Genomic DNA, 17,603 nt, shown 5'->3' on the forward strand with positions numbered 1-17,603 from the left:
ACCTCATAACTTAAAGTACTAGAAAGCAAACATAAAGAAAACCCCAGAGCAAATAGAAGGAAGGAAATAGTCAAGATCAGAGCAGAAATAAATGACATGGAGACCAATATCCCTGATGAACCTAAAGACCAAAATCCTGAACAAAATACTAGCAAATCGAGTCCAGCAATACATCAAAAAAATTATTCACCATGACCAAGTGGGATTCATCCCACAGATGCAAGGCTGATACAATATTTGCAAATCAACAAATGTGATACACCACATAAACAAAATGAAAGACAAAAATCATATGATCATATCAATAGATGCTGAAAAAGCATTCTATAAAATCCAGCACCCAGTTCTGATAAAAATGCTCAGGAATTTGGGAATAGAGGGATCATATCTCGACATAATAAAAGCCATATATCAAAGACCTACAGCCAACATCATACTCAATGGGCGAAAATTAAATGCATTTTCCTTAAGAACAGGAACAAGACAAGGATGCCCACTTTAGCCACTCTTATTTAACATAGTACTGGAAGTCTTAGCCACAGCAATCTGACAGGAACAAAAAATAAAAGGGATCCAAAATGGAAAGGAGGGAGTGAAACTGTCATTATTCACAGATGACATGATACTATACACAGAAAACCCCAAAGACTCCATCAAAAATTTACTAGACTTAATAAATGAATTTGGAAAAGTAGCAGGATACAAAATTAATGTCAAGAATCGATGGCATTTTTATACACCAATGATGAACTCACAGAAAGAGAAACTAAAAAAACAATCCCACTTACCAGCACCACAAAAAAATTAAGATACCTAGGAATAAACTTAACCAAAGAGATAAGAAACCTATTCGCAGAAAACTACAGATCATTGAAAAAAAGAAATAGAGGAAGATATAAAAAAGTGGAAGCACATGCCTTGTTCATGGATTGGAAGAAGTAACATCATTAAAATGTCCATACTACCCAAAGCAATCTATAGATTCAATGCAATCTCAATAAAAAAACCAATGACATACTTCACAGAACTAGAACAAATACTTCAAAAGTTCACATGAAACAAAAAAGACCTTGAATAGCCACAGCAATCTTGAAGAAGAAGAACAAAGGTGGAGGGATCACATTACCAGATTTCAGGTTATACTACAAAGCCACTGTAATCAAAACAGGCTGGTACTGGCACAAGAACAGGCATATAGTCCAGTGGAATAGATCAGAGAACCCAGAAATGGACCCAAAACAATATGTTCAATTAATATTTGACAAAGGGGGCAAGAGAATACAATGGAGTAAAGACAGCCTCTTTAATAAATGGTGTTGGGAAAATTGGACAGCTACATGCAAAAAAAATGAAACTAGACCTTCAACTTACACCATACACAAGAATAAACTCAAAATGAATAAAATACTTAAATGTGACTCATGAATCCATAAAAATTCTAGAAGAAACTGTAGGCAACAAAATTTCAGATATCATACGCAGCAGAATTTTTACTAATACATCACCTAAGGCAACAGAAACAAAGGAGAAAATGAACACATGGGACTACATCAAACTCAAAAGCTTCTGCACAGCAAAAGAAACAACTACCAAAATGGAAAGGCAACCCACTCTATGGGAGAGCATAATTGCCAATGATACATCAGATAAGAGGTTAATTTCCAATATATATAGAGTGCTCATACAGTTCAACAAAAGGAAGACAAAGAACCCAATTAAAAAATGGGCAGAGCCCTGGCTGGTTTGGCTCAGCAGTTAGAGCATCGGCCTGTGGTCCAGAGAGACTCGGGTTTGGTTCCCACTAAGGGCATGTACCTCGGTTGCAGTTTGTCCCTGGCCCTGGCTGGTTGTGCGGGTGGCAGCCACTTGATGTGTCCCTTTCACGTCGATGTTTCTTTCTCTCTCTCTCTTCCTCTCTCTCCCTCCCACTCTATCTGAACTAAAAATGGAAAAAATGTCCTCAGGTGAGGATAAAAAGAAAAGATTAAAAAAAAAAAAAAAAATGGGCAGATGACCTAAATAGACACCTCTCCAAACAGGACATACAAATGGCCAAGAGACATATGAAAAAATGCTCAACGTCACTAATCATCAGAGAGATACAAATTAAAACAACAATGAGGCATCACCTCACACCTGTCAGAATGGCTGCTGCCATCAAGAAATCATCAAACAACAAGTGTTGGTGAGGGTGTGGAGAAAAGGGGACTCTAGTACACTGCTGGTGGGAATGCAGACTGGTGCAGCCACTATGGAAAACAATATGCTGTTACCTCAAAAAATTAAAAATTGAACTTGCTTTTGACCCAGTGATCTCACTTCTAGGAATATACCCTAAGAAGCCTGAAACACCAATCAGAAAGAATATATGTACCCCCATATTCATAGCAGCACTATTTATAATAGCTAAGATCTGGAAACAGCCCAAATGTCCATCAGTAGACGAATGGATAAAAAAAGCAGTGGTACATATACACAATGGAGTACTATGCAGCTGTAAGAAAGATCTCTAATTTTTGAGATGACATGGAGGGACCTGGAAAGTATTATCCTAAGTGAAACATGCCAAGCAGAGAAAGACAAGTATCATATGATCTCACTTATTTGTGGAATATAATGAACATAACAGTCTGAGGAATGGGGTAGACCCAGAGACGTGGAACTGGGGTACAGACTGACAATCCCCAGAAGAGGGGGGTGGTGGGGGAGAGATAAACCACAGAACTTATATGCATGTATGCATGAACAATGGACATGGACAACAAAGCTGGGAAAAGGGCAGGGAGGGTGGGAGAGGGGGAATCAGTGGGGGGGGAAAAGGAGAAACATCTGTAACAAAAATAAATTAATTAATTAAAATTAAAAAAATACTTTGAAAAAAATGTGTTTGTTTAATCATATTTAACCATTATGAAAATTTTGAAAGGGGCAGAATTCCCCTTTAAAAATTTGATTTGAATCATCTGCACCCATGATTCAGTATAACATGAGCCACCTGGACCACATGAATCGAGAGTGACATGAGTCCCATATCTTGGAGAAACAGGGACCTAAGCCACTGATAAAGAGCACTGATTACATTTTGACAGATATATTTAGCATTCATTCAAAGCTGGGATTGAGGGTGGAACATCGCTGTGCTTATCCTTCTCCCTAATGCATAGACAGAATATCATAAACTAGTGATCCCTTTAATAAGGAAGTGAGGAAACTTAATGTCTTATTTCATCCTTCCAATAACATTGATGAAACCATTATCTCAGTTTCTATTTACAGATGAGGCTGAGGCAAGGTGGAAGCTAGGGAAAGTCCCTGGGGTGAGGGAGTAGGGGTCCACATCACAAACCCGTAGGCAGCTAGGTCCTCTCATCAGAGCTCCCACCTCCACGCATGATCAAAAAGAAACAGTGACTGGCAGGGCACCCCTGGGGTGGTCCCAGAAGTGAAGAACAGCAAGGACTGGTAGAACCAAACCCACCCAAGATGGAGGAAAAACTGACCAGAGACCCACCCCAAGCTCACTGTACCGTTGTCATAATGAAAATGAATACCACAAGCAGAAGAGGGGCCAAACTTCGTGATGCTTCCAGAGAGGACCATATTAGGAACAAGACCTCACCCCCCCCTCACCCCTCAGCCCCCACCAACCAGAAAGTAAAGTCAGAATTTGTTGCCACAAAGTTCAGAAACAACCCACCCTGGGAAACACATGAAATCCCAAGTGACTGACGCAGCACAGCTCCATGGCCCGCCCACGTCCTTGTACCTGTATTTATGCTTCTTTTATCACAGCACCCTGTGTCCTGGCCTCTTTCTCCAGCCTACCTGAGTAAGCTTGCTTTCCTTCTCCCCCCAGTTGTTCCTGAAACCTCTCCTGCACAAGGCAGGAACCTGGAGGCCCTAGATCCCAGCCCCGCCACGGAACCCATCCAGTGACAAGGAAACTGGACATTAGAGAGGAATATAATTTGTCCTGGGTCACATTTTTAGTGGTGAGGATCCCAGGCTTGAACCTGACATTATCTGCCTTCAAAGGCTACGTTTTCGGTTTTGTTGTTGTTGTTGTTGATTCCACCACAAGAATAGACCTGAAAAAAGTTTCAAAGTGCGAAAGCTCTTCCGGTGGCAGTTCAGTCGTTCTCCAACTTGGGGGGCAAGCAGTCTGTGAGCGCAGATGTAGACCCCTGCCCTTTCTACGTACAGATGAGGAGCAAGAGGAAGTGACTTCTGCCAGGCTGTGAGAGCAAACACCCATTTTAAGAGAGAGACTGAATTCTCCCTGTTGAAAATAAGGGAAGAGACTTTACCTGCCTTTTCTGAGAAAATCTACGTTAGAAAACTTATCGGCCCTTTTTCTCCCCTTTGAAAAGTATAGCTTTCTAAAGCTGTGAAAAAGGGGGTTCTACAGAGAGTAACCTCACAGTGTGATCTGATCATAAACTCCTAACTGGGCAGGTCACAGTGGGTAGTCAAAGCCCAGGCCTATAACTTCCTTAATGAAAGGTGTTCAGGCCAGCCCTAACCATGGCGCTTGTGCCTCTGGGTTAACACACCTGTGGAATGCCAGAAGTAATGCCCCTTGAAGGCTAACCATCCTCAGAAGCTCACGATCTTGTTAACGATCCTGTTAACGATCCTGTAATCCAATCCCCACCTTCCTTCCTTCCTTCCTTCCACCTTCATGCAATCTCCTAAGGTCCCTTCCTTAATTTCAAATGCATAAAAGAAACTGCTAAACTGTCCCTCTCCAGAGGATGTAAGGACCTGCTTCCTGGCAAATGTTACCAGGTTGGGTTCAAACTCATAAAAATTCTCTAAAGATTGGGAAGTTCATATCTTGACAAAGCTAAGTAGACCTCTTACCACGTGTACAGCCCAGGAATTTCTGCCGCAAGGACCTAGGACCCATCTCTCTGAAATGTAATCATCAAGGAGGAGTGCCCCTGTCACCCAGTTTCTGTGGCAGGATAGCAGGCTGACTTGGCAGGTGCCTTCCTCCCAAACTACCTCCTGTCATTTAATTGTCCTTTGGATAAAACCAATTAGCTATCACAGAAGGTCACCCCAATTACCAAATTAATTTCGGATGACTTATACGTGACAAATGGTGGTCAAGTCCTCTGTCTGAGGCTAGTTATTGTCTGTCAGTGGCTGTCTATCTGCTTGGCTATGTAAAAGGGCGAGATTTCCTTCTGGCTCTTGTTTAGTGGCTGCCTGGGACGTCCATCACACTCTAGTGTAATGCTTATTCTAGAATGCAACTGTCTCCTTTCTCTCCTACGTTTCTCTGGAGAGATTTTCTGGGTTGGCAGGAGACTGTTTTAGTTATAATTCCCCAACAAGGTCACACAGTAAATAAAAAAGGAAGCACCTGAGTCCTGGCCTGGTACCCTTTCTATTGGCCCCAGAGCCTCTTAGGAGTACAGGGGAACAGAATATGCACCCCAAAATATGTCTCCTTGGTCTATTGATTATTTTGAGATGGTTATTTTTAAGAAACAGCAGACATGGAAGAAGCTCTGAAAACTGAGTAGTAGAAGGGACCCTTTGTAAGAAACATTTATGTTTACAATGAAAATGTCCCCTTTGTAAGGGTGTCTATACCAGGAAGAAGAGGGTGATTAAATATTTTTATCAATGGAGAAGCCAAGGACTTAAATCTGCATAACAACCTGACCCTTGTTTGCTGTGCTTTTCCTGTAGCCGGCCACGCCTTCCCCAAAGTCTTCCTTCCTCTTTCAATGGAGATGTTAAAGTGGTGGCTTGGGCCATTTGGGGGAGTTACTCAGTGTTCCTGGGCATGTCCCCTGTACACAGGAGATACACATGTTCCTAAACCTCTTTCTTTCTCTCCCATTGATCTGTCTTTTATTAAGGAGTTCAGGGAGAAGGTCTCAGCCAAGAACCAAGAAGGGTAGAAAGAAAATTCTTCCTTCCCTACAAGAACATACTGTTTTATGTTTGCTACTTTTTGCTGTTGAAGGGGTTCCGAACAGGCCTCCCCAAGCTGTGCTGCTTTGGCATCTGAATTATTTTGAGCTGAAGGGAGTGGAGCCCCTGCAGGTTCAGAGGAACTTTTACTTCTGCTTTAGGGAAAATTTACCATCATTACCCAGTCAGGAAGTAGAAATTTTATTATTTATATTTTATGATATGACCCTACATTATATCTTTTTTTAAAAAACATTTTTTCCCTTTATTGGTTTTTAGGAAGAGAGGAAGGGAGGGGGAGAGAGAGAGAGAGAGAGAGAGACATCAATTGGCCACCTCCTGCATGCTCTCCACTGGGGATCGGGCCCACAACCTGGGCATGTGTCCTGACTGGGAATCGAACTGGCGACCTCTTGGTGCATGGGTTGATGCTCAACCATTGAACAACACCGGCCGGACCCTACAGTATATCTTTAAGAAATGCTGTATCTCAATCAAGGACGCAGGTGCAGAGGAACCAAAGGCAGTCAGTGGGCTTCTCTCTGACACAGGCAGCTCTGTATCCAGAGGGAGCAGAGATGGTTTCATCCGCCGAGTCTCTGTGGGGCACCTTAAAATCCATGGGGGTGATCAACACTCAGAAGAATTACATCTTGGGCAATAAGAAATACATTGAGAGGTTTTAGATCCTTTGCAAACTGCTACTCGAACTTATTATTTATGAGCTCTTTGCTCTTTAAAATTGAGAACGGAGCAATTAACTACAATTTCACACCTTCAGGAAGACTAAGAACACAGCCTGCCATCTGTTGTCAGTTCCAAAGTGTGTTCTTTCACTTAAATTTACAGTTCCATTGTGTGGGGATCTTCCTCTTGTTCAGAAGAAAGTCTGAAAGTGAACCTTGTATTTTGCTCACTGAGAGTGGGCACCACATAGCAATTTTGTTCTTAACAAAATAAGCATAATAGGCTTCATCGTAAAGACAACTGCAGGGCTGACATTTAAGAACATGCTATACACAGGCAGACCCTATCAAGTGGGACAATATGCTCCTTGGCTTGTTCACTGAATAGGATCAGAGTTTGGAATCTTGTGCCTTGACACCAGTCTGCATGTTGGTGAGTGAGCCTGGGCACCTACTCTGGGTCAGGCACAGTGCCCAGCGCTTCATGGAAATCCCTTCCTCCCCACAGTGGCCACACCACACTCATACCACTACCAACCTACACGCACGTGTGTCCGTGAGACCAGGGCAGGGCACCGAGGAACTCTCAGCCACAGGAGTGGGAAGGCGTGGATTTGAACCCAGCAGCTGAGTGTTCCCTCTGGGAGCCGCACTCTCCCGAATATCAGGCAGGCATCAGGCTCTGTGAAAGATCGATGGCCTGTACCAACATACTACCGCTCAACACAGGTTCCACCAAAAGAAAGTAACATGAGTTCCTTCTTGATGTCAACAATTAATAAATGAAATAACTCCCTTGATTTTCACACTGTCGAGCTGCTCAAGGGAGGAATTAGAATTGAACTTCTCTTCTCTTGTTCTTTAGATCTTCTTATCATCATCTCTTTCTTCTATTCTCACTGTCTCATTAGGCCCCTGTTGCCTCCTCCTGAAACAGTATATTTAATCCCAGCATCATCTTTCCTCCTTCAGTCTCCGCTCAGTGGGCTTTGTCAGAGTGGGTCTGCTCATGACCACGCTGCTGCTCAGGAAACCTTTCAGTGGCCGCTCGTGACCTCACGACCCGATGCATAGCACCTGGGCTTCTCCGTGCTGCTCCCAACTGCGCTACACGCCCCTCCTTCTCCCTGCACAGGGGGCCCCCAGTTCCACGTTTCCATGCAGCTCCCTCCCCCATCTCCACCCAGGGCTCTTCAGCAGATACTTCCCAAGACCTTGCTGTTCAGTGGTCTGTGACAGGACTGTGATAAATGCAAATATAAACTCTACGTGCACCCTGCCCTCAGTCAGATATGCAGTAGCCAGCTGAGCCACGCACACAGCAGCTGAAATAAAATAGCCCAGATGAATGAGCCCTCTGGAAATTTCACCGAATCCAGTGAAGAAGAGTGCACTTAGCTCAGCCATTGCAGTCGTCTTGTCAGTTGAAGCAAACTAACATGGCCAGTGTGAAAATGGTACCAGGTTTCAGACTGGGGACCTGCGGGTCATGATGTTGACCTTTAGGAGCAGAGAAATGCACAGTGATTTTCCTCTTCTATTCTGCCTTCAGCTCTGCACTTATTTCATTTTTCAAATTTGCCTCCCATATATCTTGTCACCTTCCTACTATTTGGTCACCCATTCTTGCTGGTCTAGAATATTTTTCTCACTCTCTGCCTATTCAAAATACATTACAATGTCCTATTCCAGCCCATCAGGGCTCAGCATGTAGCCCGTCTCACTGTACCATGGCCAGTCCCTCCTGTGAGTTCCGTAGCTCTCACGGGTCCCCCGTCCACACTCATCATTACGGGGGCTGGGAAGCAACATGTTTCTTTCTTATTGGATCACGTCTACTATATCTGCAGTCTTGTCAGAGCCTACATCAAGACCCTAAAAAATTATTGTTCAATAAGCATTTTCTCCAGAAAATTCTCCTGTCATATTATTTTCTCTATATTTCCTTTTAAAATGTAACATATCTTTCATTTGCTTTCTTTTCATCCTTCAAAAAAAAAAAAATTCCAAATGACTTTCCAATGCCAAGTGCTTTAAACACTTAATCTGTTAAGCCTCAGTTTCCTCATCTGTAGATTGGAGATAATCTTACCTAAAATGGAAGGTTATTAGGGAGTTCAGTACACAGGGAGTGAATCATTGGGAACCTGGGTTGCAGAGTAAAATAAACATAAATCAGAATAAACATACATCAGAATATTTTTATCTTGCTAGGTGAGTTCTATTACTAATAATAACCAATAGCTGTTTGGTGCCAACCAGGATGAATCAAGAGGGTGAACATGCTGGGAAATACTGGCTTGTGTCAAAATAACTATCCATTTGCAGCAATAAGTCTATTCTGCTCAAGACTAGTGCATGCATGCCTCCCCCTTGCTCACCACATTCTTTCCTTTCCTGAAAATAATGCCCATTCTTCAAGTATCAGCTTAAATTCTACTGCCTCCGTCACATGCCAGTCCTCCCAACCAAATGCTATCACCTTCTCTTCTGAATTCCCCTCTCCGATGTTTTTAATTTCTCTTGCACCATTTTTCCTATATTGCATTTGTTAGTATAATTTCTTCCTACTGATCTCATTTCAAAATTTTGAGAGGAAGGACAGTGTCTTCTTTATTGGATGTTTTGTGTAACAGGTGTTCTAGCAATTGTATAAAAATAGTGAATTCTTGCCTGGCTGGTATGGCTCAGTGGATTGAGTGTTGCCCCGTGGACTGAGAGGTCCGGGTTCAACTCGTGGTCAGGCATATGCCTGGGTTGTGGGCTCGATCCCCAGTGGGGGTTGTGCAAGAGGTAGCCAATAGGTGTTTCTCTCTGACACTGATGTTTCTCTCTCTCTAAACAAAGTCAATAAAAACATTAAAAAATAATGAATTGTTGTGTAAAGGAGGATTTATAGAGAGCACACTGTCAAAAGAACTCAAGAACGAGAAAGAGCCTAGGAGACTGAAAAACACAAAGGGCTAGCTGGTAGAGAGAAAAATACATTTTGAGATGGAAAGTAGGGCAAACTAATAATTACAGAAATATACTTTTGATGACAACGTTATCCACACTATTGATCTATCCTGCATACTTTACCCTCTCCCCAACTATAGTAATAAAGTAAATGTTCCACATAATTAGAAATATTTTGGGTACAGTTCTTAATTTTACCATTTCTGACATGCATGTATAAATTGCATCTTATGTAGTTCATAATATTTTAAGTTTCTACTCTTTCCATCTTTTTTGAAAGTATAGAGATCCACACGAGAAAATGGTTCTATCTCCATTACATGATCGATTTCTGAATCCTGCTTGCCATACTCTCACACAGTACAGCATGTCACACCATAATGCATCAGTAAACCCAGGAGTTTTCAATTCAGTGAAGTTCAAAAGAATCATGTTAAAGATTAAAAATAAATTGAGTTTGACTGGTTTCCACCACTTAGCCTTAGTCTATGCCATTTCAAAGTCATTGTCACAACCTCAGAAGAGGAGGACGTGGGGGGAGGGAAGAGATAAACCACAGAACTTATATGCATGTATGTGTAAACAAGGACATAGACAATAATGCAGAGGGGGTGGGGGGATTGGGAGGGGGGTGTCAATGAGGAAAAAAGAAGAAATATATGTAATAAAAAAAAAATCCATTGTCATTTCCTTCGGCATGTCAGCCTATCACAATGCCAGTTCTTTTCCACTGGATGATCTGAGATTGTTTCCATGATTAAAGTAGTATCGATTGATGTATATAGAATAATAGAAGTTAATATTTTATTCAATAATTTGTATTGAATAACAGAAGTAATACCAATTAGTAAAGAAGAAGTGGGATTACCATATTGACCCATTTTTTGTTTGCATTGCAAACATTTTACCACCATCTACAAGACTATGTAATCCAAACGACACGTTCCCTGGCTTCAGTTCTGCCTCCCAGCACATGGGTCCATTTTCAGTTTTCAAATATGCTAAAGCTCTGGCCAGCTCCAGACGTTTGCTTATGCTACTCCCTTTCCCTAGGATGACACTGCCAATTTTTCACATTTCAGAGCGTGGTTTAAATACAAATTCCTTGAGGGACTTGCCATAACAGTTTCTGAAAAAGAGCCCAACTAAATTATTCTCTATCATAGTATTCATCAAATATATGCATTTTAATATACAATTAAAATTTTCATTTGTCCACTTCTTTATTGGTTGAATCCCAGATTGAGTTCCCAGGGTCATGGTCATGTTTTCTTTTTATTATCAACGTATAACTAAGCATAACATAGTGCCTGAAATGTAAAATGCCTGGAGGGCATTTAGAAAGATTCTTGCATAAATGAAATAATAAATATCTCATTGATCAAACCCAATCTTTTACTACTAGTCCTCTATAGAATTTCACCCTGCACTCTTGTTTTTCCTGAGCAAACATTCTAATTTAGCTTTGCAGAGTTTTTGTGTTATCATTCACCCAAACGAGCAGCCTGTCTGAGGCACATTTTAGGAAATGAAGGGAAGCCGTCCCCAGGGTGGGACTCATCGCGGTCTCCTTCCGGGGACAACATGCCGTCACCTCATCGAGAGAGCAGAGAGCCGTCACACTGCAAGACAGCAAGGTCCTGAAACTGAAATGCGAAGAGCACTGACCGTCCATCTCTTTTAAAGAAACGAGAGAGAAACGGCCAGGTCAACACCTGTCTGAACAGACGAGGTCACTGTGGGATGCTGGAGGTGTGTCTCGTTGTCATTCACCCGCGTGGGAAAGCTGAGCCGCAGGTGGTCTGAGTTGCCCGGCGGCAGAGCGAGAGTGGTTGGACCAGGCTGAGGGGCTCGGTCTCTCTGTGCCCCTTTCCACTCTCCTGTATCGTGTACCCAGCCGGAGACTCTTCTCGCCATGGCCTTCAATGGCTTACGTCGTGACGATCACTTCCCTGCGCACGCACAGCCGTTACTGTGCATGTAGAGTGGAAACCGCTGAGCAATGTGACTCCTCCTGTCAACTTCTAGGGGAAGCTGCTGAGAAACTGTCGGGTGCCTTAACAACGGAGCCTGACAATTCATAAGGTTATATAAATATCAGTCAGAAAGTTCTGTTTTAAGGCTATTTCTATATAGTAGTCTTATGAATATAAGACAGAAATCCAGGCATCCTGCCATCATTGATATCCTTCAGAAACAAATCCTGGGAAAATACATACAAGCACACATATATACAGACATTCATTCCTGGTCTGACAAATTTTGTTTCAAACTAAGAATTCTTTACTGTCTTCAACCAAAGAAAAGTAGAAATCAAACTACTTATAACAACTGACTACATTTATGGCCTGTCTTCTAGGTTCAGTGATTAAGTGTCTGCTATTTGGAGCTCATGAATGAGAATGACAAAAAATGATGGAGTCTAAATATCCAGAGGTTCTTTCATTTCAACCTTGCATAAATAAATAATACTTGGAGTAAAGCTGGATGTAAAAGCAATTATACTAAGAAAAATATATTGAAAAGAATTGTGGAAATTACATTTTTAAAAATTTTAATGTATATCAGGTCCCATTTAAGTTATACTTGTGTTAAAAAGTAATAAAAATCCTAGAAGAAAATGTAGGCAACAAAATTACAGACATCATACAAAGCAGAATTTTTACTAATACATCGCCTAAGGCAACAGAAACAAAGGAGAAAATGAACACATGGGACTACATCAAATTCAAAAGCTTCTGCACAGCAAAAGAAACAACTACCAAAATGGAAAGGCAACCCACTGTATGGGAGAGCATAATTGCCAATGATATATCAGATAAGGGGCTAATTTCCAAAATATATAGAATTCTCATACAACTCAACAAAAGGAAGACAAAGAACCCAATTAAAAAATGAGCAGAGGAACTAAATAGACACCTCTCCAAACAGGACATACAAATGGCTAAGAGACATATGAAGAAATGCTCAACATCACTAATCATCATAGAGATGCAAATTAAAACAACAATGAGGCATCACCTCACACCTGTCAGAATGGCCGCCATCAACAAATCATCAAACAACAAGTGTTGGCGAGGGTGTGGAGAAAAGGGGACTCTAGTACACTGCTGGTGGGAATGCAGACTGGTGCAGCCACTGTGGAAAACAATATGGTGTTTCCTCAAAAAATTAAAAATTGAACTTCCATTTGACCCAGTGATCCCACTTCTAGGAATATACCCTAAGAAGCCTGAAACACCAATCAGAAAGAATATATGTACTGCCATGTTTGTAGAAGCACTATTTACAACAGCTAAGATCTGGAAACAGCCCAAGTGTCCATCAGTAGACGAATGGATAACAAAACTGTGGTACATACACAATGGAGTACTATGCAGCTGTAAGAAAGAAAGATCTCTTATCCTTTGAGATGACATGGTGGGGCCTGGAAAGTATTATCCTAAGTGAAACAAGCCAAACAGAGAAAGACATGTCTCATATGATCTCACTTATTTGTGGAATATAATGAACGTAACAGTCTGAAGAACAGGGTAGTCCCAGAGACATGGAAGTAGGGTACAGACTGACAATCCCCAGAAGAGGGGGTGGGGGACAGGGAGAGATAAACCACAGAACTTATATGTATGTATGCATGAACAATGGACATGGACAACAAAGCAGGGTGGGGAGGGAGGGGGAAGAGGGTGTCAATGGGGGAAAAAGGAGAAACATCTCTAACAAAAATTAATTAATTAATTAATTAATTATTTAAAAAGTAATATTAACATATATATTCATAACATTAATCGAGTTTTTTCTTTGTTCCTATGATGATCCAGGGAATATAAAATTTGATCAACAGTTGCCTGGCCAGTGTGGCTCTATGGACTGAGCCGTCATCCCGTAGACTGAGAGGTCCTGGTTCGATTCCCAGTCAGGGCACATGCCAGGGTTGCAGACTCGATCCCCAGTAGAGGGCGTGCAGGAGGCAGCTGATTGATGTATCTCTCTCACATGGATGTTTCTCTCTCTCTCCCTTCCTCTCTCTCTAAAAAAATGAATAAAAACATATTTTTTAAAATTCAATCAGTCTAGGTGGATACATTAACAGACCGTTTTGCAACCCTAACATTACAAATGCAGGAAGTGAAGATGCATCTTGCATTCGAACCCTACAAAGCCAGGCCAGAGTAGAAGTACCTATCATGCTGACAGTCTCAGATAGTCTTTAATTCAAGCTCATGGAATCAGATGAGTAAATACAATTTCAGACAACCCTACAAGTCACAGTCTGAATGTGATTTATGGAATGTGAGCTGCTCTCTGGGGTGACTAATGTGAAAAGCCTACGGAATCCTAATTCCGCTCCAGGGTCTCAGCTGAGAAGCTGGTTCCCAGCGTTATCTCTAAATGCTCACCTGGTGCCCATATGTGATGCCTGCTCAGTGGTCTGCAGGGACATTTTAGGGATTTTCTATTAAGTGTTTAAAACTTACATTTTCCTAAACACGAAAAAAAAAATAATCCCAACCTTTCCCCCATCAGTGCTTATAATTTCTAAATGTGGTGACTCAGTATCCTCCAGACAAAGTACATGGACACTCATGCTAGGATTACACTGTGGAAAAAACACTAAGTCTGGAGTCCACAGACCGAAATTCCTATTTTAGCCCCTAACCAAGGCTTCTGGCCATAGGCAAGTCACAATGCTTGTCTGAGTTTCATCTTTCTTTATCTCTAAAATAGTATAGCTAAAATATGTCTATACTATGTGCAAAAAATATGTCTATACTATACTATATGCAAAAAAGTATAATATCACTTGAATAAACTGAGATAACCTAAAAATTTGTATTACTTACTCTAACAAGCCCTAAAACTACAAATCATTATAACTAATAAACTGGCGATGGAGATAACATGGAATAAAGAAATACACAATACAAAGAAGTTATCAAAAGGCGGGGGAGAATAAACACATGTCAGATGAGACAAATAAAAATCCAAAGAGGAAGATAGTGAATTTAAACCCAACTAAAAATAATCACATTAAATGTAAATATTTTAAACATGTTTTTGAAGACAGGGACTGTCAGAACGGACAAAAAAGCAACAACCACTTGAAGATACCTACAAGAAACTTGAATTAAATATAAAAATACAAGTAATTTAAAATTAAAAATATGAAAATAGATATCAGACAAAGTAGGGTTTATAGAAAAGAATATACCAGGACAAAGAGGTTCATTCATAATGATGAATCAGTCATAATAAAAAATTCACCAAGAGTACACAACTCTAAACTTTTATCCTACTAATAACAGAGCTTTAAAATATATGAAGATAAAACGAATAGAACTAACTGCAAAGAAAATAGACAAACCCACAATTATAGTCAAATATTTAAACACTTTTCTCTTAATTACTGATTTTAAAAAGTTACACTTAAAATCAAGAAAGATATAAAAGACCTGAATAACATTATTTACTAGAAGTATTACCTAAATGACTTAATAGAACATCGCATCAAAAACCACATAATACACATGATCTTAAATGCATGTGTCTATATAGAGAATGCTATAAAATCCATTAAAAAAAAAAACCTTAAAATTCTAAATTTAGCAAAGTTGATACAACAGCAATATACAAAAAAATCATATTTCTATGTCCTAGGAATTAACAATTCGACATTAAAATTAAAACAGTATTACTTATAATAAAATTTTAAAAACATGTAACACAGGAATAGAACTGACACAGATGTCATTAGTCATTAGGAAAAAAAGAGGAAAGAGCAAGTGCAAAGGCCCTGAGGCAGAAGAATTCTCAGCCTCAGGGAGGTAACTGAAGCTTGGTGGATAGAGAGAGTGAGTCTGGAAAATGAGTCAGGAGGCAAGAAGGGACTAGGTGTTGTAGGGTCTTGAGGCCATGGTAAGGGCTTTAGACTAATTCTTAGTACAGTTGAGCCTTGAACAATGGAGGGGTTAGGGGCACCAAACCCTGGTGGAGTCGACTTTTGACGCCCCAAAACTTAAGTACTAATAATCTACTGTTGACTGGAAGCCTTACCTATAACATAAACAGTTGATTAATACATCCTTGGTATGTTATATGTGTTATGTACTAAATTCTTACAATAAAGTAAGCTAGGGGGTAAAGAAAATGTTATTGAGAAAATCATAAGAGAGAAAATACATTTACAGTACTGTATGTATTTAATGAAAAAAATCCACATATAAGTGGGCCAGTACAGTTAAAACCCATGTTATGCAATGGTCAACTGTAATTATTTTTCTAAGTGACCTAGTATCCCTTTGCAAAAATTGTAACATTTTGCTGATAATTGTTTTCTCCAGATTCTAGGTGTCAGCATCCCACCTGCTCTCTAAGGATCTTGCAGACTACATATTCAGAAGGACATTATTTTGCTTCCTCCCTCCATCTCTCAGTAAGCTGTGTGTGTTGTGCATGCTTTTGTACATCTACAATGGCTGTGTGTGTGTGCGTGTGTGTGTGTGAGTGCTTTTGTACGTCTACGATGGCTGTGTGTGTTATGTGTGCTTCTGTATGTCTACAGTGGCTGTGTGTGTATGTGTGCTTTTGTATGTCTACAGTGGCTGTGTGTGTATGTGTGCTTTTGTATGTCTACAATGGCTCCAGACAGCAGTACCTGCACTCAGATAATAAGTGCAGCTATTTCTGATAAACTCTAAGGTACACGCTAAGTGGAAAGAATCTGTTTCCTACAATTGTGATTTGAGAACTTACAACTTCTAACTATACTGTTATTGGTTTAAAAAGGCTTTGAACAAGTTCTTAATTTCCCTACACTTACTGTCACCATGTCTCAAACAAGGGAGGCAAGAAATACCTTCCATTGTTGTCACAAAGATGCAAGGAAGGTCAGGCAGATCCTGACATGAGGTTCAGAATAACATACAACAGGTAAACTAAATGACTGTTGTTGTTAGGACTGTATTCACAATATTAGCAATACATTTACTTACGTTGTTTTTAAATAGTAATTTGATATTCTTTATTTTTCCTCTAGAATCCTAGAAAAAAATATTACTTTGATGTGTATTATTTATAAAAATAATAATCCTATTTGAAATGTATGTCCCACCTTAATTAAAGTAAATAAAAACATATTTATATATTAAGTTTAAAGGTTATAAATTATGAATTTTATCTCACTTAGGTTTTTTTTTATTATAACAAGTCTTTCAAATATATGTATTCCAACAGATGACCAAAAGATATATGAAAACATGCTGAACCTCACTATTCATCAGAGAAATGCAGATTAAAACCAAAATGAGATATCACCTCAGAACAACTATCACTAATAAATCAACAAACAACAAATGTGGGCGAGGATGTGGAGAAAAGGGAACCTTTGTGCATTGTTGGTGTGTTTGTAAATTGGTGCAGCCACTATGGAAAACAGTATGGAGGTTCCTCAAAAAATTAAAAATAGAACTACCATATGACCCAGTAATTCCATTTCCGAGTATTTATCCAAAGAAACCCAAAGCCTAATTTGAATAGACATATGCAATATGTAATAACACTAATTGCAGCATTATTTACAATAGCCAAGATATGAAAGTAACCTAAGTGTCCATCAACAGACAAATGGATAAAGAAATCGTACCTATATACAGGGGTGGGCAAAAGTAAGTGTACAGTTGTGAATACACAAAAGTTTATTCTTCTATAATTATGTATTAATCGTTATATCATTTTCCATACAAACAACTATAAACCTACTTTTGCCCACCACTGTACAAAGGAATATCACTCAGTCATAAATAATGAAATCTTACCATTTGTGACAACATGGATGGACCTAGAGGGTATTATGCTAAGTGAAATAAGTCAGACAGAGAAAGTAAAATAAGTCAGACAGAGAAATTACCATATAATTTCATTTAAATGTGGAATCTAAATAGCAAAATGAACAAACAAACAAAAGAGAAACAAAATCATAGCTATAGAGAACAGACGAATGGTTGCCACATAGAAGGAGGGTGCGGAATA

Source organism: Molossus molossus, unplaced genomic scaffold (genome assembly GCF_014108415.1).
Source record: "Molossus molossus isolate mMolMol1 unplaced genomic scaffold, mMolMol1.p scaffold_m16_p_21, whole genome shotgun sequence".
In the NCBI taxonomy this organism is placed as follows: domain Eukaryota; kingdom Metazoa; phylum Chordata; class Mammalia; order Chiroptera; family Molossidae; genus Molossus; species Molossus molossus.